Source organism: Staurois parvus, unplaced genomic scaffold (genome assembly GCF_062004578.1).
Source record: "Staurois parvus isolate SC_StPar_1 unplaced genomic scaffold, SC_StPar_1.0 ptg000014l, whole genome shotgun sequence".
In the NCBI taxonomy this organism is placed as follows: domain Eukaryota; kingdom Metazoa; phylum Chordata; class Amphibia; order Anura; family Ranidae; genus Staurois; species Staurois parvus.
The window spans coordinates 3,350,277-3,373,570 of record NW_028317810.1 but is presented as its reverse complement, the minus strand read 5'-3'; the positions used below and the strand labels follow the sequence as shown (position 1 = coordinate 3,373,570).

The 23,294-nt window shown below is 37.8% G+C and overlaps 1 protein-coding gene across 1 annotated transcript in view; it reads left to right on the top strand.

Moving 5' to 3' along the window:
* CUX2 (cut like homeobox 2) overlaps positions 1-23,294 on the top strand; it is a 649,623-nt gene that overhangs the window by 297,869 nt on the left and 328,460 nt on the right. The window lies entirely within an intron of this gene.

Here is a 23,294-nt window from a genome sequence, read left to right as displayed (position 1 = left end):
GATTTTGATCCATGTCTGGCTATCTTTAGGCAGCTGTGCAGCTAAGGTCCCAGTCCATTTCAAATAGAGCACAGAAGTCACAATCGCCCTGCACCCCCGAATTTTTGGTCTCTAGAATCTTCAATTAGTAGTTAGCTATTATCTTTAAAATTCTTTAAAATTTTTTATTCATTCACTTTTACTAACCACTGCAGCCGAAGCATTTTATTTTTCATGTTAAAAGAATTACTTTTACTTCTCTAGTAAAGTTGGCTATTTTCATTTTAATATGCTATACTTTCATGTAACTATTTTTTGATCTACCTAGCATTTAAAATATTTAATGTATGACTGGTAATTTACATTGAAATTAATGAACATTTTGAAACCTATGCGAAATCTATTAAATGACAAGATTTTACATGTTCTCTTAAAGTAGTAGTAAAGTTGTTTCTGATACTTTTACCTACAGGTAAGCTTATAATAAAGCTTAACTGTAGGTAAAATGAACATCATCGGTGCATGAGCTCTGACAAAGTGGCACACCGTTCCATTCCTTCAGAGATCTGTGCTGTAAATTGTGACTCCCACATGCATGTGCAGGAGTGATGTCATCATAGCTCAGCCAGTCAGATGACTGGAGCCCGCGAACCCCAAAGAAAGACCCAGTGAAGATGGAAGTCCTGTCAGTGGTGACAGTGCGCCTCTGGAGGGCTTCGTTTCAAGGTAAGTCTTTCATAATGTGCTAGTATGCTATGCATACTAGCACATTATGACATCGCCTTGCAGGGTGAAACTTTTTTTTTTTCAACAAAATTTACTACCACTTTAAGATATGTTTTGGGCTCTAGGACATCAATCCAGACACAGCACATGTATTTTAATCTGTAATCATGGATGGAAAAGACCTGAGTGTTTATAACTTAGTTGTTTTGTTATATACCCAAACAAATGTTATGTACTGGGGTTTGATGTCCAAGTGGAACACTCCATTAGGACATAAGCTTGAAGTTTACCTTCAAGAAAATATTTGTTGGTCTGTGAACATTTTTGTGTTCAGACCTGGGCTGAACTGAGGCAATCAGCCACAACGTTCATTCTGTCTTAATGTTTGCACTTTCTGGCTAGAACTGTAATTTGTCTTCCATCATAGGTGTCATAATTTCTTATCTGTAGAACAGTCAATGCTTTTCTCTCATTCGTCAGGCAGTTTTATACCATATTGAACATTAAATACTTGTATACATGGCAGTAAATATGAAAATGTTCACCTTCCATGTGGGGCAAGGCTGTAGGTCTAACTGGGTTAGTTCAACAAGGCAGCATGGAGGGTAGCAGTATTACGTTTGAGAGGAAAAAACACATTCAAAATGACTGAAAGCCTAAGTGGCTTTGTTGGTATTTTTTTAATAATAGATATAAACACAAATGACATGATGAAAATTATTGTGACTTGGCCAAAATGGGGAGAGAGAATGAAAATGTGTGTGTGGGTGAGATCATGTGCTGAAGGCACAAAATTCTCAATCCATATCCCCATTCTATATTTCTTTACACCTAGGAAAGCAATTTTATGTCATATAATATGTAACTTACCTATTCATATAATATGTAACAACATTTTCCTGATCTCTTTATTTACTATTATACAGTTTAATATCTATTTAGGATAAAACTGTTTGTTTAGTATTAGGATAATAGAGTGTTGTCAGAAAATATATGTTTTCTAGGTTGGCTGGAAACTAATGCCATTTGTAAAGTCGACCATAGACATATTAAAATTTGGCCGGTTCAGCAGGGACTGGCACAATTTTGATCCATCTATGGGCAAACTGGTTGTACTAAAATCAATCTATCAACTTCAGTACAACCAGCCTGTCAGGTTTTTTTGTACGAACACTGCCACTGGTTACAGCCAGCAGCAGTGATCATTGTATTCTGATGGCTGGAAAACCTCCCGTTGTCAGAATACAATAGCGCAGTTGGAGGGCTTACCTCATCAACACTCACTGTATCGATGGAGAAATTGAGCAATTTTCTTTGGGTTGAAGGAATTAAAGTGCATAATGTAATGTAATGTATGGCCAGCCTAAATCATCACTGCATTTGATTTCATCATGTACATCTATATTTTTCTGAGTGAGCAGCATGTCTTTGTTATAGTGGTCCTGAACACAAAAAGTGTAGATTTGATATGTTATAGAGAAGGTCTAAAAATTTTAATTCTGTCTAAGCAGATTTACTTACTTTTTATCTGAAATCCCTCCTGAAAAATAGCAGTGCACTCCATTGAGTTGTTTTAGTAAAGGTTGTTCACTCTGCAAAGGAAGGTAAAGTGATACAAAAGGCTTACAGTTTTTTTTCTAAAAATAACAAACATATTATACTTACCTGCTGTCTGCAGTGGTTTTGCACAGAGCAGCCCAGATCCTCCTCCTGTTGGGTGCCCCCACAGCAAGCAGCTTGCTATGGGGGCACCCAATACTCCATATGTCCATTCACACACGGAGCCGTGGCTTGGCCCTGCCCCCCTCTCTTCTCATTGGCTCTCTGACTGTGATTGGCTCTAGTGCACAATTGAGAGGTTGCTTAGGTAAGTATTTGGGGGGGCTGCTGCACAGAGAAGGTTTTTTACCTTCATGCATAAAATGCATGAAGGTAAAAAACCTTGAGTCTTTACAAACATTTTTAGAACATTCCAACTATACTTGAGAACATCCCCCTTTCCATCAAAAGAAACAAAAAAGCAAGATACCATCAACATTAAAAAAAAAAATTGCCCCTTTGTACCGATAGCGGAGTTCCTGGAGAACCCTGGAGGGAAAAGTTACTTGCACTTTTATTATGGTCCTCATCATATCATTCCATAACGTATTTTTTTATGTCTTTAGGGCAGCTCTAAAATGTTTTTTGACATCCTTGTAGCATTTTGGAAAATAATATTTCCTAAATTCTCACAATATTTACAAATTGAAGCTTTGCACTTAGCAGAAATTGCACTGTGGAAACGTTGGTGTCACCATTTTACTGAAAGGAGGAAAAGAAAAAACAATTTACTGACCAGACTATATGTAAACATTATGCTATGATGGTGGAGAATATTAATAGGAATCATTTAATAAACTCATTTGTCAGACCATCTTACCTGTCAATTAATGCCTGTGATGAGGATTTAAAGTATCATTTACTGTATCCTAACAATCACCCAACTATTGGAGGTACAAGATGGAGCGCACAAGCAAACTAAACTGGATCCTTTCCTCTGCACTGCCCCCAGTAACAGAAATGCATATTTCTCTTATTTGAGAACTGCATTGAGAAGTACAATGTTACTTGAATTGTCTTCAGTTGAGAAAACTTGCAATAATCTAAGACATTCCATACTGTAAAGTCTCAGAAATCTTTAATTAAGGTCTTCATACTATATAGTTTGAATATCATGTCATAGATATATTATTTATCATTGTAAAAGAACATATTCCACACTCTTTTTTTTCTTTCTTAAATTATTCTGAAATAACAAAACAAAAACGGCTTTGGAAAAAAACAGGGGGAAAAAAACAGCTTTTTCCCCCAATTTTTCTAGTTTTTTCCAGGCCTTCCCATCTCTATAAAGGGTGACCCAGAAGAAGATGGTGATCCAGAAGAAGACAACTAAACAAAAACCACAAACATGCAAGCTGGTTGTCTAGTCACTGCTGTAGAGTAAAAATGTTCTTGGGTTATTAAAGCGAAGCTTTGCCCATAACAACTTGGTAAAAAATAATGCTCTTTAACAAGGAACATGCATTCCACATTAATAATTCTGCTACTAATGTTAGTGTGTGCTGCAAATTGCTTCCAGCATTTGTCCTGTTTCTTCTTGCTGGACGCTGTCATTTTGCTAAAGCCCAGAGTCTCTGAGCAGCAGTCAATCTTTAGGCTGCCTGTACATCAGCCTTTAGTGGCTCTGATAAAGAGAGCTCTGATAGAGAGCAACTGAGCATGTGCAAAGCAGGGTGAGAGTTTATTACTGGAGTATAATCAGTATAAGCACTTATTTTTAATGTTTTACATAGCTATAGCTGCAAATGGGGACAACTTGAAGTGATCTAGCAGGACTTACTTTTCTGACTACAGTTCCACTCTAAATTACAGACACGTTAATTCTTAACATCAGATACTCTACCATACTAATTATAGCTAATAATTTTCATGGTTTATTTAGAAAATATAATTTGTAATCCTATGTAAGACACTGAACAATTGACACTGTATTCCCCAGTCCAACCTTGGGAATACTTTTTTTTTTTAAGAATTAAGTAAAGACTAACCTACCAACAAACCAAATTACATTTGTTTGATTGAAAGATGCAGAGTAGAAAATGCTGTATTCTCAGCATGGCATTAATAGGAGTCATTGGATCTCTAGAACCATTAACACAGAGGCAGTGTTTGCGCTAACATGCAGGCACACCAAGCCCCATTTTGCTGTTTGTCAAAATAAAGAACAAGTGTGTATTTTTTCCTGGCACTGGAGAAAGGAACACTCTGCCCCTGTATAATTGACAGAATAAATGAAGCCTGCTTGAAAATGGACAAACTTTGAATATCCTTGCACAGGAAAACCAGAGCAAGACGTAAGGCTGGCTAATTATAAAAGTTGCTTTACAAAAGATAATTCAAAGCAATAATTTAGCAAACATAATCAAGTAGCACAGATGGGAATTTTGATGAATGGTTTGCAACATGCAATTAGCGGCTCTAGCAGTTACATATCATTAACCCCCAGAGCACAAAAATTATTTTCTCATTATTAGCTGAAAAGGTAAAATTAAGCTGACTAGACTGTAAAGGGAAAAAATACAATTAATTACCTCTATTTATTATAATCATTATTTTAAACATAATTTTTTTTTCTACTCGATACGTGATTGAAAACATCAGAATTATAGGTTTTGTTATGTTAATTCACACATGAAAGTTTTAGAAAAATGGCCTGAAGAAATATTAAAAAAGGGCAGTTTTCCCAGTGTGAATGCATTGCTTTTTATTCACTGTATAATTGCACATTGCCATTAAATCTGCTCTTTTAATAGCTTTAAGTAAGTCTAGGCTTCAATTAAATTACTGTATACTGAACATAAGATCTTGACTGGTACTGGGCAACGGGTTTCAAGTGATATAGTGCAAAGTGTTATAGAGTAATACACAGCACATGCTGAAAAGGGAAAATAACCTATAGACAACAACCCAACATCATTCACATTAGATGTATTGGGCCTGATTTACTGAAGCTTACAATGGTGCACCAATCGTGCCAGACAGCCAAGTTGTACCCCCACAATATTTACTAAGTGCCTTTGATGTGCAGGGCTAGAGTGTACATATTGCTAATTTACTATGAACTAAATATAAAAATGTGATTTTCTTTACTGTGTTTGGGTCTACCTAACTACTGTTAGCAGATTACATGCATATGCATGCATGCCTGCATGAAATGCCTTCTGATATATTTAAAGGTGTTTGTAAATGCACTTTCCTCCAATTCATCATTCCACTCATTGCTTTCTAATGATAACAATATACCTAACTAATTTCAATATGGATAAACTCAAAAAATGATGATAAACACGTACAAAAAAAAGTCTTTTGTCCTCAAGAAAATAACTTTGCAAGTTGGAGTTTGAACTTCTTGTTCTAATGATCATAACTAGAGCAGATAGATCTTTTTTGTAGCCCAGGCCGGAGATTCCAGACTGACCTGTGCCAACCTCCCCCACCACACCCCCTGCAATGCTCACCCAGCCATTTTTGCCAGCAGGGATCCCACTCTCAGCTGCCACTGTGCTTATCCCAGTGTCTGCACAGCTCCTGATCTCACAGTTGGAATTTACATGGACCCAGAAGTGCACAGCAGCGTTATGGGGTTTATTTCCTAAAGCTGGAGAGTGCAAAATCCAGCTCATTTCTGCATAGAAACCAATCAGCTTCCAGGTTTTATTGCCAAAGCTTAATTGAACAAGCTGAGATTAGAAGTTGATTGGTAAATAAATAATTCTATGTTTATGTGACCTTCCTTCTGTATGGTCTCTGTCAGTCTCCTTGTGCTGATTGTGAATAGCACTAAAGCAGGGCAAGGTGTGCATACAGGGGAATCATTAGAAATCATGCAACCTTGTACATCCTACTTGATAAGTCTTCCCTATTGATTCAATTGGGGCCAGGCCTGGTGCAGGAGTACTTTCAGTACCACCCTATCAGCAGCCATGTGTGTATGGGAGAGGGGATGTTCTGGGAAAAGTTTATTCAGTTTTTTTTTTCATTTAGCCAGGGGTGGATAGAGGAATTTCCCCCCTTGGCATAAAGTATTTCCAGCTGTGGTAATATACCAAACAAGAAAAGTTTTCCAACCTTCTCCCTCTACAGAATTGATCAAGCGAAGACAGCCACACACTAATCGAAATTCTGACGGTCCCTAATGAACTAGACACATTTTGATCAGTCTATGACTAGCTTTACATCCTTGGCTCCTCACTGCACTCTGAAATTCACAAATAACATAAATTGCAAGTAAAAAGTATTTCTAGTAATAATTTGTGGTATGCATAGATTACAAACCACAAGTGTTTATAAACAGGAACCTTTGTTTCAGATTTAATCTATTAGATCAGTTCAAATGGCAAAACAACCATGAGCTGTGAGGAGATCCACATACAATTGTGTCACATTATTTAGAGCCAGGTTAATATGGAAGAAGGTAAAAACTTATTCTGGGATAATATCCTAATATTCTGAGATAATGTCAGAATTCTGTGTTATCTCAGACATCTGTGTAACTATCTCAGAATTCTGAAATATTGAGGCTGATTCACCTCAATTCCCCAACCATGTCGAGATTTTCTGTTTACATGATTGAAGTGAATATTCAAATAATTTATTGTGTGAACATTTGCAAATCCTTTAGTAAATCATTCTTAATATTTCAGAATTCTGATTTACTTTCTCAGAATTGTTAAAATTGTTGTTTTTTTCTTTTGGCGGTGCACTTTGCCACCACACACCAGCTGGTAAGTTTTATTCATATGACAAATCAAATATAAGTCAACATCTGTGCAAAGCCAGCAACTCGCTCACCTCTGTCTGGCTGAACTACAAGTGCCATTATACTGCACTGCAAAGTATTATGGCATCTCCATGCCGCAGTCATACTAATCATCCACTCCACCAATAACAGAGAACACATATCAATCAGACCTATTTCTCTTCAGATAGTCAAGGATGACACCATAAGTAACAGTGGTGAGTACACACTGGCCGCTTACCAAGCATGCAGCAGATCAGCCAGCTCTGTTGGTTCTTCTGCACACCTCTTAAGTTCTAATTTTTTTCTGTGGCCTCTGTGGATTGAAAGGACACATATAAAGGAGTCTGCCACTGGTCAGTATGAAAAAGGCGAGAAGGAAGAATGGTTTTGGCTGATGAAGTGCCAAGACTGCCGCTCATAGCAACCCTTCTTTGTTCATCCCCTCCAGAGATGAGGTCACCAAATACGGCCAGTAATGAGATGCAATTTTGACAGTAGCTGGAAAGGCAAGGGGAAGGAAGTCTAATGTTATGCTCATTTTCCACACCATCTTTGAACTTTAGGATGTGACTTAGTAAAGGAGTGATCTACGGTGCAGGGGTGGAGGAGGACTCAGCTCACCATGCAGAAACCCTCCCCCCAGACATACATTCTCATGAAAGCACTACACTTGGGACAGCTGCCCGTTTTGCACCCCCTACCACCTACAAAATTGTTGTCATGACCCTGTTATAGCTTTTAATTAATCCACATGTGCAGGGCATCCTAAAACACCTTTCATAACAAAAATTAGGAAGCTGCTAATACTTATTTGTTTTGAAGGTGCAATTATTCACTCATTGGATAATTGCACTTTATCAAGTGATTCAACTAAGTAGTGGAACATAGATAAGGGTGACAGTCCTGAAAAGTCAGCAATGGCAGCTGTCAAATATTCCTGACATGTAAATCAGTCTGCTAGGGTACCACCTTTAATGGCCAGATTATTACACCTTATCACAGCTACTCCTTTTCAAAGCAGCAAGGTGTTATTAAAGGTAGTGTAACAAATAACAAAATTACAGACAATTCAACATATCAGAGACATACAAACAATGCTGACAGTTGTTTGTTTGTCACAAATAAACAAGCACTACATCATTCAGAATCATCAGGAGCTATCTCTAAGCTCCCCAAACACATTAAACCTTACAGAATTAATTCCACGTTCATATGATAGTTTGCAATGTTAAAGGTTATTCTTTGCCAAGTGTTACCATTCCAGTAGGTTTGGTGAAGTTCACAAACATCTTTTTCACAGCAATGTATTATGTGTAATGGTTTTCAGCTTGGGAGGAGAACAGCAGTCTGAAATATTTTTCACAGTGGTCCTTGTACAGTACATGTCTCATGATGGAATGAGGTAACTCTGTGAAAAGTGTGTTCTGCATAAGATCACTGTTGCAAAGGAAGTCTTATTGATTGAGTGACAGCCATTCATTTTCCCTCAGACTGTTCTGGTTTATTGGAAGTGGGAGTGAGTAATGGTGCAGGGAGAATGCATTTCCATTAGATGGCAACTCTACTTAATACATTTAATAGTCAGAGGAAACTGGTTCCAAAGTGCAGTGCTTTTGCTTATATGCTGCTGAAGCAACATTGTCACAACTCAAGAAATGCATATTCCTTTCTAATTTGCGTCAAATTAATGTTGCTCAGTATATCAGACCTAGAAGTTAAATCTATGAGATCAAGTGATTGATTGATCTGTCTCAGTACCTAAAACCTCAATATATATAAATGGGCTTTCAAAAAGGATTTACTGCTTAAACTACTAGATGCATTAATCGCTAAAGTACTTGACTGCTTATTGCATACAGTGTAAAAGTTTCACAGAGTTTTAGTCCAAGAGCATAACCAGATACATGTTTTCTGAATTGTCAAGAGTTTTTTAGGCTAATGCAAAAGACATATCTATTGATGGGGCAAAAAAAGATTAACAAATACACATTTCTAACTTCTCTGCGGACAGTCAATTCCATCAAATATCAAGTGATAGTTTTGAGTGAAGGGACATTACCATCTAAAAATATCTGCTACTGTTTAAAGCACAAACCTCTGGAGTGACTGATAGTCACCATGAAATAATAGCATAAAAAGAACTATGAATATAAATACTATTTTTTTACTGCAGTGCAAAAAATATCAAATTTTATGGTAAAACTATAGGCAATTTTTTTTCATTTTGGATAAAGAAATGGAAGATTATAACCCCTGTCAGATTTTTCTTGCTATCTGTGTCCCATTGGGGAAATTTATGCTCACTTGCTGTCCCATAGCCAAATCAAAAAGTGAGGAAATCTCTGTAAAATAAGAGAATCACATGGGGCTCCCTGGGTCACCAGAACTAGTGTCCCCATTGGGATATTGCCCCTCTTGCTTGGTTCCAATTGGAAATATTAAGTCAAAACATGCATTTCTGATTCAACAAAGATGGAGACAGTCCATTCTTCTCCATGCATGTTTCATTAAAGCTGGACCCCAGACAAACAGCAAAATGCACAGATATATGAGAGCTGAGTTACCTGCCAAAGGATTGCATATCTTTCCATTCAGTCCTTTTCAAAGCTGTACAATACAGTACAGCCCTGTCTGGTAGGGAGAGGGTATAGATTTTTCCATGCTGCAGTTAAGTAACTCTTACAAGTATCATTTCTCCCCAGCCTGTGACTGAACAGTAAGGATAAGTAGCAGACAATAAGCTCATCTCTGTGACTTTGCTGTCTGCTATTAGTATGTTAAATGTTAACATATGGACATTGCAGCACTACCGATTGGCTCCCAGTGCTTCTTCTCTCTCCCAGGCTGAACTCTACTGTATAGTGGATTGGCTAACCTTTAGCATCTTTAGAAATATGTATGGATTGCATGGGTTGTTACTGACATGTGATGAAAATTTCACGTCAAAAGCAATATATTTACTGAATAGAAATATATTTACTGAGAAAAATGGTGATTATTTTTAAGTAAATTTACAGCCATGCATTTTTATTTTAGCATTCAATAATGAATCGTTAAAACCTTTCTATCACCTATTGGGGAGATTGCTGTTCTCATCTTGCCTCATAAATGTAACAGGAAGTAAGAGGCTCTCTCCAAAATGACAAAAATGCCCTCTTAGAGATTGGACACTAGAATAGATGTCTCCAATAGAACATTTCCCCTCTGTCCCTGTGTTGGTGACAACTGTATTTTTTTTTTATTTCCCATCACTTTATGTTCCAGTGACAATGGTTACCAGGACAAATAGGCTGAATGCCTCTAGAGGCTGCACAGAGAGCACTAAAAACATGGAGGGTTTTAACCTTTCAATATTTTCCAAACGTTGGCTTTAGATATACTTCAGTTTCTGTCATAGTTGACAAAAAACACACTCAGTATTTAAAAAATTTTATGGGTCAACATATATATTTTGGTAATAACTGCCTATGTATTGTTTGTGATAGGATTCTTTAGATTTAAAGAATATGTAAACCCAACATTTCATATTCCTGATTATGTGCCTGTTGTACCATGTACTTGTATGAAAAAGTATCCTGTTCTCTTTGTATTGCTTCCTTTGTGAGAAATCACTGGTGTTCCGGCCAGTTCCTCTGTTTTCCTACTAAAAACTGACCATACTAGTAAGCAGGAGAACACACCGTGGTCAGTTCTCTAGCTATCCTAGGACCTTGGTGTGCTCTCCTCCAATGATCAACCTTGTCCTGGCACTCCCTCATTGCACAGCCATTCACTGCAAAGCTCAGTGTGCTGCTGCTTGTCCTCCCCAGCTCCTATACAGCTGGGAACAGAGCGAATATGATCACTTATAAAAAAAAGTGAAAAAAGGAATCTATATTATTTTATATCTATTCACAAATGTTTTGCCTTTCATTTCTATTTTAAACTGAATGGGTTGTTTTACATGTGTGGGTTTACAATCACTTTAATTTTCTGTGAAAACTATACTAATACTTCAATGTAGACTATGTTTTAAACAGTGCTTTTGTTTTCACATTGTTATACACTAGCATGTTTACCATTCAATCCAACCCAACCCAATTGCTATCAGCAGCTTCCCCAACAGTATTTTGTAGTGCAGTACAGAAAGAAATGCTTGTACGTGTTTTGAAATTTGGTTTCCATATACACAGTTTTATATTTGTGCAATAAATTATGAATGTGTTTCTCTCTGTTCATTTCTTATTTGCACTCCTCTTGTTGTATATATTTGAAATAACTCGATCTAAAAAAAAAATTATTGATTTTTTTTCTTATACATCATCAAATAATAAATGTGGAAAGCATGCTTATATTGCATTTCATTTTAACTAGTGTTCTCGTCCTTTATTTTAATAATATTGATCTGGTTGATGTGTATTGCTTTTTGTCCTTGTGAAAATAATTCCAGCTTGGTGTCTGTTGAGGTTTGTTGCATCTGGAGGACTGCGGCTATGAATTATGAAACTTTCCACTGCCACCTAAATTATAGATTGTTATAACTGCCATATTTCAAAGATTCCATCACAGGTGGCGTATTATACCTGTAGCCTTTATTCTAATGTAAAGTTTTTTAAGAGTATACATGGCATGTTGTTTGATATTAATATTAGCATGTGGGCATGTCTATAGTATTTAATTAAAACTGTAAAAAAGCTCTCTGCTCATCAAAAATATTATATTTGTATTGGTTAATTCACAACTTAATAAGGAATGTTTTTCTTTTACTGTTACACAGAGTAGTGTGTGTTATATTCTTCTCACCTCATCTCAGAGCACCATCCCTGGCGCAACCAGTATGACTTATCACACGGTGATATCGTTGTGATCATGGTTAAGTTACTCATGGTTTTACATGGTGCTGGTTACCTACTACCTAACCAAAAACAAGCAAGAGAGGGAGCCATCATCTCCCCATAGAATAATTTTCTTATCTGCCTTGTATACATCTTACATGTTCTTCATTTTAATAATATTCTTTGAACATTTTAGTTTTTACCTTTTAAAATATTTTCAATATTACGCTTTATACCAGCCTTTTTATTATTTTTTACTTTTTAATGGCTTGATCAATTCAGTTATTTAAATTGTAGAAAGAGAGACATGAATTTCAATTGGTTTACATTTATCCTTCATTAAAAACTAATTTTACCTTTCACAATACTATTATCCCCTTTCTCAGATTTTTATGCACTATTCATTTTATCACTGTGCCACTGGTATCCAACTATCAGCATATATCCAACTATCAGCAGTTGGAGTTGCCACAGTGCTTTCCCCACCCACCACAATCATAAACCTACTTCATCTCCTGACCAATCCTTCCTCTCTGGCTTGATAAAGGGGTGAAACTCTGAACTGCATAGCCCTGCCTCCCAATGACATTGTGACCTCATCCCCGAAGACCGCTGAGTGAAGCTACCAAGTCTTTGTGGAGAGCTTGCGTTCCAGCCTGACAGCTAATACAGTGGTTGTCCCCATCTTGCTTTGTATGACATGCTGATCCTCATTTATATGCAGTGAGTGCAATATTTTATTTTACTTTCATATTTTTTAAACAGATTACACTTAGATGGTGGTGCCCTCTCTTGCATGTTTTTTCTATGCGCATTAGGCTACTTAGGACTTGGTCCAGGGAAGCAGCAACTATCTACAGCAGTGACTGTGAATTAAACATTTATTTCTTTATTTATTGAGTCCCGTACCTCACTGAGTATTCTAGCTGAGCCATAGTTTTTAACCCTATGTATACTTAATACCTAACCAATAATGCACCTAAAGAGTGCCCTTTCACTCATTAGCTTTCAAATTATGAGAGGATTGCTTTCCCTCCGTCTGACTATTGTAGCTCCTTTTCCTTGCTGAAAGATACCCCTGTGCTAAATGTGGTTGAAATGTAGAAATATAGTTTACAGTGTAACTTATGTCATTGCCTAGTGGTCACCATTGCCACCCTCCCTAGAGAAACCTTTTTATTGACAGTCTAACAGTAGCAGTGCAACATGGGAGATAAACTTCAAGTTGCAGAAATATAAATGTATATGTAATGGTTTCTGTTTAGTGATTGCCATCAAATATGTTAGATCAAAGCAGAAAAGCGAGCGCTAAAACCATGAACAGCTGAAGCACCAAAAAGGTAACCAAAAACAACCTCCAAGACAATATGATAAATATAGGTGCAGCGCTAAAATATATGAAGACAAAATTTTCAAATGTGATGTGATCATACGCAATAAATATATATGAATAAAAGTTTATGCATATATATTTATTGGTCTTTTTTATATTCATCATTGCAAACTTTTTAGCCATTTTTAGTAATTGTTTATTAATTTTACGTAATTTGTGGCTATTCTATTTTGTATTTTAGCTATCCTATTCTATTTTACGATAATTTTTGCTATTTTTCTTATGTGGCTGCTTTTATCTGTTTTATTTAATATTCTATGATATATAGGTTTTTATCCGTTTTATGGTGTAACTACTTTTGGAGATTCACATGTATGATTACAGTTTTTATTCATTTAATCCATATGTTTTTTAAGCATTTATCATATATGTTTTTTCTTGGATTATATCTAGTACTCCAACAAAATGGCGTGTGTGATGTACAGACATCACACGCGCCATTCTTACTATAAAAAGACACTATTGACGTCCTTGCATACGAGCACACCCCTTATGAATACGTGCCATAGCACGAAACGCATAAAGGAGGAGCTGTACGCGGTGACATCACACCGCCGAGACCACGAACAGGTCCGGCGGCCATCTTGGATACATATGGTCAGTGTATTTTTTTTACTTGTCTACCTTACTTTTCACAAATAAACAATTACAATTGGAAAAATACTACATAATGAGCATCCTTCTTTCTGGCTCTTCATGAGCTTCCAAATCTATAGAGCCCATTCTGAAGGACGGCTGAGGTGCTGCAGATAACCCAGGGGAAGGGGATCTCTCTGACCAGGCTGTATACATCCTTAAGGGGACCTCTGGCTGACAACATTATATACAAATGCGTATTATTATTACGCATCTGGTGAGTGCGTAATCTTAACATATTCCTGGCACATCACCGAATAATCATTAGATTATACGAAGTACTTACCTTAAGATCATTCTTGGATGAATCTTCACAATTAGCACTTTATGGACATTTTTCTTGTCATATATTGGATTTTGATACTTTAGCACTATTATGTGCTCATAATTATCACTATATTAGCACTTTATTGTGGAAATTATATATTAGCACATTACTTGCACTTTGTCACTTTATGTTTGAATACCAATAATTATTAATTTTTTTGCATAAACTTTTATTCATATATATTTATTGCGTATGATCACATCACATTGGAAAATGTTGTCTTCATATATTTTAGCGCTGCACCTATATTTATCATATCATCAAATATGTTAGATGACAGTTTTTATTAGTGTCCAGACCAGGGGTGGGCAAACTTTTTGACTTGAGGGCCGCAATGGGTTCATATATTGGACCCGGGGGGCCGGACCAAGAGTAGATGAATGATGTGTATGTGTCATCCATAGTAAGTATAGTAATATTCCCCCATAGTAAGCATAGTAATTAATCCCCCATATAGTAATTCATCCCCCATATAGTAATTCATCCCCCATATAGTAATTCATCCCCCATAGTAATTCATCCCCCATATAGTAATTCATCCCCCATAGTAATTCATCCCCCATATAGTAATTCATCCCCCATAGTAATTCATCCCCCATATAGTAATTAATCCCCCATAGTAATTCATCCCCCATATAGTAATTCATCCCCCATAGTAATTCATCCCCCATAGTAATTCATCCCCCATATAGTAATTCATTCCCCATATAGTAATTCATCCCCCATATAGTAATTCATCCCCCATAGTAATTCATCCCCCATATAGTAATTAATCCCCCATATAGTAATTCATCCCCCATATAGTAATTCATCCCCCTATAGTAATTCATTCCCCATATTAATTCATCCCCCATATTAAGTCCCCAAGTCCCCCCTGTGTCAATTCACTTACCTTTGCTCCGCGCGTTCCTCTCGCCGTGTTCCCGCGTTCCGGTGTAGCATGAAAATCTGTCTCCTATGAGGATCTGTCCCCCTCGACGTATCCGCGCATGTGCCAGTTTCAGGCATTAGCAGCCGATCGGCGATCTCCGGCACATGCGCAGATACGTCGAGGGGGACAGATCGTCATAGGAGACAGATTTTCATGCTACACCGGTCTTCAGGGCGGACTGTGAGAGGAGCCTAGCGGGAGCCTAGCTCCGCGGGCCGGATTAAAAGGTCCGCCGGGCCGTAGTTTGCCCATTGTTGGTCCAGACTTTAGTGTTAACTATGTAGTGGTTTTCTACATATTTTCTTTTTTTTGGTCAGGAGTAAAAGTGGTTTTGTATATATTTTCTTTTTTTTTTTTTGGTCAGGAGTAAAATCTATAATTAGAAAAAAAACAAGTAGACAAAAAGAAAAATATTTTGATCAGGTAAATATGAAATGTTGCATATATAGAGTTAGTATTTTTTAGCCAGATTTTTTTCACATGGCTTCCAGACACTGCTTGGCTGTCTTTTGTAAAAAGCCTATTGTCTACAGAGATTAGTAGGTCTTACTATAATATACACACTGAACTGAATGAAGCATGACAGAAACTCATCCATTATGGCTTAGTCTAAAGCTTTATTCAGACAAGCCAGATACTGTTGGCTTTTTAGATAATCCATATTGCACTGGGAATCCTTTATCATATAATAAATGTTTATTTGTAAAACATAAAATGTATGTATATATAAAACATATAAACCTAAAATAATAAAAAAATGGGAGTTACCCTGTATAGGATTTTCATCTTTCAAAGCAATACATGTCTCAGTGTGGCAAAGATCTTTGCTGGCCCCTTGTGTTGGGCAACAAAATAATTTTTATAGCCAGCCAATGCTCTTCTAGTCTTTGGTGTTATAGGGCTACTAAGTAGCAGCTTTTAAACTTTAAATCTTTGCACAAGCCTAAGTTATAATATAGAAATTCTGAAAGATGGCAGATACGATTGTCATGTTTTAATAAATATGAGCTATATATATTATAGTATGTTGAGGTACCAGCAGAAATCTCCAGTGTTAGGAAAGCCAGAGAACAATGATAAAATAAGAATAAAAACCAGAGCACAAAACAAGGAGAAATATGGAAGATGTTTTAGCAAGAGTTAACAGAAGTATGGAAAAGAGTAAGAAAATGGATGTACAGGGCAATGAGGCAAAAGGATGCGTGAAACAGGTAACAGATATGATGCAGAAAAACAAGAAAAAAGAAGATTTGATGAGAATGTGAGAAACTTATGATAAGAAAAGCACATAAACGCTGAACCATTTGCAGAAGAAAGGCGTCTGTTGAAGGCTACAGTAGGATAGCATGGAGAACAACAAAAACAGAAATCAGAGAATACAAAAGAGATATGTAAAAGTAGAACTATGGGCAAAATGGGAAAAAGAACAGAGACAAACAAAACTGCACCAACATGGTTTGCTTTTTTTTGTTGAAACAGTATGAATAAAAGCACCCCCACCAGTATTTTCTCCTAACCCAACTTTAACTGCCTCTGTTAGTGAACATCTAGGCCAACTGATTTATTGACAGGATCAGCAGGTAAAAACTGTTACACAACTGGGACTCATAAAAGACAAAACCTGCTTTGTTATTACGATCAGTATATTATACATATTTTTATTTTGCCCATAGTTTCACTTTAAATAAGAAATGTACAGATGAAAGTGGTATTAAACACAAAACCAAAAATGTAATATATTGCAAGTTACCGGTCCTAGATGTGGTGGCTGCATTTGTTTTCTATTTTAAGGCCTTTTTACCTTTATTTCACTTGGTGATCCATCCTTTCAGCCTTAGGGTGCCTATATTATCTAAGAAGTAGTAACCAGACACCTTTGGGCAGCATCATTGTCAGTCTGGGGAGAGGGTAGTGTTAGACTAGCAGGTTTAGTTGGTCTTAACAAATTGAAGATGAACTTCTGCTAATGCTTTATAAGCAGTTACAGCAAACAGCTTTTTACCTTTACATATACCCAGTGAAGTGACTGGCCTCAGGTGATATACAGAGATTAAACTAATCCACCTACATAAGTTGTACCTGTCTATCTGCAGTCTTCTCTTCTTCTCAGCCATTCAAAGTCCAGAATTTATAAAGCTTGTCTGAGAATTCAGAAAAAGGGGGGCAGAGAGCTGATATTACACATTGCACAGCTATACACACTATAGAGGGATATGCTTTGTTCTTATTTCATGTGTAAGGTTTACAACCACTTTCACATAGGCAACCCTTTGGATTGTATAAACTATAGATATAAATACATATAAATATCCATCTAATATTATAGATGTCAGGCTAAAGCCACAGTATGTAGAGAAGTAACTAGAAGAATATCAAGCAGTGTTTAAGGCTTGAAGGTCAATGACAGATCAGATATTTTCTTTGAGGCAAATACATGAAAAAAACCCATGAGCATGAAATAGAAGTACATTGCATCTCGATTTTATAACAACATTTTATCATGTGAAAACATTTGTATTTAGCAAGAATCAGGATGATTAATCTTAACATGGTAGGTAGTACATCGCACATGAAGTCATCCTTGTGAGGTGGCTGGAATATTATCAAAAACTAAGGAGGGGTGATGCATTGCATGTATGTGCTATAAAGAATAATTTTAGAGTGGGAAGCATAGAAAGTATAGGCCACATCTTATCAACCAAGCACAGGTACTTGGGTAACCTTATGTACTGTTGTAAGATCTAATGGTGCACTAATCATGCTTTCCTGTCATTGAAAAGAGGAGCAAGCAGGATGGATTTTGTGGTAAGCCAAGAGAAAACAAAGGACAGGTGTGACTAAAGGTAATTAAATTTGCAAAAAGAAGATGGAGTTTGCATGTTTTGCCTGTACTTGAATGGGTTTCTTCAGGGTCCTCTCGTTTCCTCCCATACCCCAAAGGTAGACCAATTGGCTCCTATCTAAAAATGTCTCAATTGGCCCTATTATGTGTTTGTTTATATGCATGCAAGTGAAATAGGAATCTTAGATTGTGTGCTTCTTGAGGACAGGGACTGATGTAAATATACAGTATGTAAAGCACTGAATAAATTGTCAGCACTATTTAGATGCCTGTAATATATAAAACATAACATCATACTTCTGTAGGCAGGAGAATATAAATTAGAACAGGTAATGGTTTTCTCCTACCTTGGTATCTGTGTGAAAGCAATATGATTTTTGCCAATAGATTTTGTTATGGCTTGTATAAACAGGTTGAATCTCATCTTATGGCAGCAATGGTACAGCTGTGAAAAACTCTTGTAAGACTAGTTATCATGTAAAAAGCATTATGTGGGGCACCCTGACATAAGCAGATAAGGAAGGGATCAGCATATTTGAAAGGAAGGTACTGAAACATTAAAAACTGATTAGGAAAATCCAGCAATAATAATAAACTTTATGAAATAAATAGGAATGTCAGACTGTAAGGACCAATATGCACTTCTCAGCTAAAAGATACGTGTCATATTAAACAGGTAACTGAATATTGTTTGTCAAAGTGGATCCAGGTAGGAGCCATTGGTCAACCCAGGGTATGATAATTGTATGAAATCAGTAAGGATTCAAAGAACATAACATTCTGGAGATGGTGGGTTGTGGTCAAGCATAGAGAAGAGTAGAAGAAGGTGCTTCACAAAGTCACCATTCTTGAAAACTTTTTGCACTTCTGAAGATGAAGAGATTGACCAGGTTTTTATTTGAAAGTTCCAAAAACTCATGCCAATAGAAAATATTAACCAAACCTTTAAAGCTGATGTTACACTGCTGATACAGTTTTAATCGCAGTGCCTTACCTTTCTTGTAATCCTAGATTTTCTGCCGCAGTGACGTCATGATATCCCCTGGAAAGCTGTGCTGCTTTCTGGTATCTGGAGGAGGACTTTCTTTCTTGCTGCAGTCACACTCGTGCAGGGGACAAAGACTACATTTCCCAAGAGGCAAGGGAAAATGTAGGCCGTGACAAACAGCGTTCTTGAGGAGAATAGGGGGAGCGAAGGGAAGAGTTTGCACTGAAGGCAGTATCTCGGGCATTCCCTCATAGTCATTCATTGTACTTATACCCACAGTGGAGGCAGCTCAGACCAGGAGTCTCAGAGTCCTTAGTCTTCCCACTACAGCAAGTGGGGACTCAATTACTTCACTGCTCACTGTAAAGAACTACAGAGGGGCAGAGACAAAATCGGTGGCCAGGGGGATATGCAGCATTGAGGCCACCAGTCTAGCAACTCGGATATTACAGAAATTGAAGCCATTATTCAAAAAATGCGTGTTGGATATCTCGAAAATGTTGGGAAAAAAACAAAAAACATTCTACATAAAACAAGGTAAGAAAGCACCAGTAATGACGGGTAATAAAATTTATGCCTGGAGTTCTGCTTTAAAGCATTCCTGACATCATATGGAACTTGCTTATGTTTGCTGCCTCATAATTATCAAAGTCAAAAACACCCCAAATAAACCTTTGTGCTTATTTTTAGTTTTCTTTTTTGTTTAGAGGGGAAAGGGTTAGTGATTTTATGCTGACTTTAACTTCCACTATGTCTTACAGGCACTTGGTATGCTTTAAGGATCTCTGATGTAAGAAATATATTTCTTTAGTGTTGAATTCCTACAGAGTTCTCCGCACAAAGTCAACTTCAGTTTCTAGTTTTCAGCTTTAGCTGTCCGATTAGCTCGTGACTGCCAAGTAAATCTTCCTGGGAGTCGGAAAGCACTGATTCTATTGCCTGCTTCATGATTAAATATTCCATTTTTTTGACATGAGGATTTTCTGGTGAAGAAAACCTGACCACTGCTATCAGCACCTCGTCATATCTCCATCCTGCTTCCCTCAGGCAAGACAGACACTCTATAAAACCTGGTGCTTAGAAAAGAAAGCAAGCTGGGCTGATTTACATTTAACCACTTGTGGCTCACTGCCATCTTCTCTGTGTTGCTGTTGAAGAGCCATCTAAAATTGTCTTAACTTATTTGTGTCTATGCAAAGCAATCGTCACACTGTGCAATTCTATGTTACCCTTATATAGTGGCTGTTTACAGCATCAAAGGGTTAGTGGCCAATTTCTGACTGCTTACCTTTCTAGAACTATAAATGTTTTAAAACTGGGGAAATTGAGGTAAAAAAATATTTTCAGTGCATTTGTACAACATCTGTAACCATGCATCAGATGGAGCTTAAGTGCCTGAAGGACTAGATTAAAGTAAACTTGTATGTATTTTTAAAATGTTAAACTTAAGTCCTAGGGCGGGGTGCTCAACCTGTGGCCCTCAAAGCCCTTTGATGTGGCCCTCAACCTCAAACCAGGTAAGTGCATGCCCAGGGCCTGTAACCCATTGATCACGAGCTGGGCTTTCCGACCCACCATCCCAGAGCATTAGAGCGCTTCAAGTTGGTACTGGCAGCAGAGAAAGTAGGCGACCATGGAGGGAGCAGAAGCCGCATAAGCCGCTGCTTCCTCTGTAGTGCTGGCTCCTGTCTCAGGCAGAGTGATACCAAGTGCATATCGCCTGGGACCTTTCTTGCACCCTGGAGAGCGATGCCTGGAAAAGAAGGTCAGTGTATTAAACATCACATACACTGCACTTTTGTAATGGGCATAATAACATTATAAAATAGTTAATAACTATAAGGCTGTTTTCACACTGATACACGGGTGCAGCGCAGTGTTAGCTGCACTGAGCCATAGACTTCTATTATATGCTGTGGGTTTGGTGCGTTTTCTGAAAGTGCACCAAAATTACTGAATGAAGGAATTTGGTACGCTTTCAGAAGGTGCACCACACCTGCAAGATATAATAGAAGTCTATGGCAAAATGGAGCTAACCCGCAGGAAAACTGCAGGTGCACAGCGCTGCACCCATGGTGTGGATAAGCCACAGCTCATCATGTTGAAAGCAGCTTTAAAGGGGGCTCAGGACAGTAAAGGGCTTGTTTACATTTGGCAGTTTGGGGCGCACTAAAATACCATAGTTGAGATGTGTTTTTACCACACCCACAATTTAAGAGACGGGTTGCAATTTCAACCCCGCTTCATGCTCCAGGGGCCCATGCAGCCTCCCTCTCAAATTCTGTTTGATACTTGGGGCAGCAGGGGTGGAATATACAGGAACCCATCCTCTCCATTTTCCTCCTGAAAGCTGGCTTCTCCTCCCTCCCACCAGCATTCAGCCGCTGTAGGAGGTATATGTACAGTATGCTAGTCAAAATTTAAAAAAAATAAAAATTCAGAATCATTTAATTTAATTGTGGCCTGTGACTGGTTACCAAATCACTAGTGGCTCTCGCTCTTCAAAAGGTTGAACATCTCTGTCTTAGGGGGTCATGTTATCTCTTTTTATGCCTCACTCTTGATTCATAACAATGATCATGATGAGCAGCCTCAGTAAAGTGAAGGCGGGGATGGTCCCTAGGTAAACCTTACTAGCTGTTGAATGTACTTACATAATAGCACACAAGAAGATTTGTAAATGTATACATAGGAACATCAAAATACCTGAATTTTATTCACAATACCAGTTTATTAATTAAAAATTGGGTTAGCAAGTGTCACATGGTTATAGAAAGTAAAAGAGCAGGTGTTGTTCCCCTTCTATTAGGCCTTAGGTTTCCATATCTTGAAGTGCTATAATTATGATGAGACAGTTCTCAAACCAAAAGGCTCATAGGTGTATTTTCAGGCAATATATACAAAATACAGAACAAAGATCCACAAGTAAAACAGTTATGTATTAATAACAAAAATGTTTTGTTTTTTTTTAACTATCAGGATTGCTTTATTAAAGAAAGGCACAACACATAACATTAAAACAGAAAAACAAACAGTTGACATGGCATAATAACAAGTTTAAAGGATCACACATTATATCTGAAAAAATCCAGCGTTGCCACATAAAATACATGCAGAATGTAATACATCAATCATGGGTTCGACCATAACAGTCGTAGTATGAAGATCAGCTCTAACTCCGCAGTGAGGGGGAATTTGACGGGGGAAAGAAGAAGGAGGGGAGGGAAAGAAACAGGAGAGGGGTACACATGCACCACTCAGCTTACTGTTGAATAGGGAAAGGCCTAACCAGACCCATCTGATTGGGACACCTATGGCTGCCACCATCAGATTGGGACACCTATGGCTCCAATGCTTTATCATATTTCCAGGGGCAACCTCGATTAATATATGGCAGCTTATAGAAGGGCAGAGCCGTGTTAATCATGGTTTCCAAAAAGGACATGTCTGGGGATGCAGTAGATGTCCATCTACAAAGGATTTCCTTCTTAGCGTAGAATAAAAGGTAAGAAATTAATAATTTACTATGATGGGGGTGCTGATCATCATCATGAATCCCTAAGAGAGCCATCTCCAGAGTTTTAGGGATTGATAGCTGAAGTCTAAGGTTGAGAAGATCAAAAACTTCCGACCAAAAACCATTAACCATAGGACATTCCCAAAACATGAAACTATGAGCCTAAATCAATCTTGCAACGAGGGCAATTTAGGTCCCTGTCCCGGTACATTTTGTGTAGCTCATTGGGGTATAGTATATGCAATGAAGGAATTTAGTCTGGATTAGTTTATCCCCAGAAGAGACCACTAGTTTAGGGCATTGTTCAAAACAGTCCTTCCAATCCTCTCTATCCAGGGAAGGAATATCACAGTTCCAGAGGTCCCATAACCTTTCAATTTAGGGAGAGTCAGTAATAAACAAGGTCCTGTATAGAGGAGATAGTGGCTTATCAAGTGTACCTTGAGATAAAAGGTCTTCCACAGGATCTGTCCAGGGGAGGGGCTGGGTAGGAAACAAATCTGGCAGCATGATGCAATTAGACATAACAAAAATAAAATCCAACCAGGCAACTGAGACAGCTGAGAAGGTCAACAAGGTGCCCCCAGGCATAATATCACAGACAGTCTTCACATCGTGTCGTGCCCATAGCTGGGGATCAGGAACAGACTGAAAGTGACGTAGGTTGGGGTTACCCCAGAGAGGCTAAGCAGGGGACCACCACGGTTCTCGTAGTAACTGATGTCTAGCCGCCATCCAGACCTTCAAAATCACCCTGGTTGGACTCGGCACAGCATCGTATACCCAACCCCCCCCTTTAG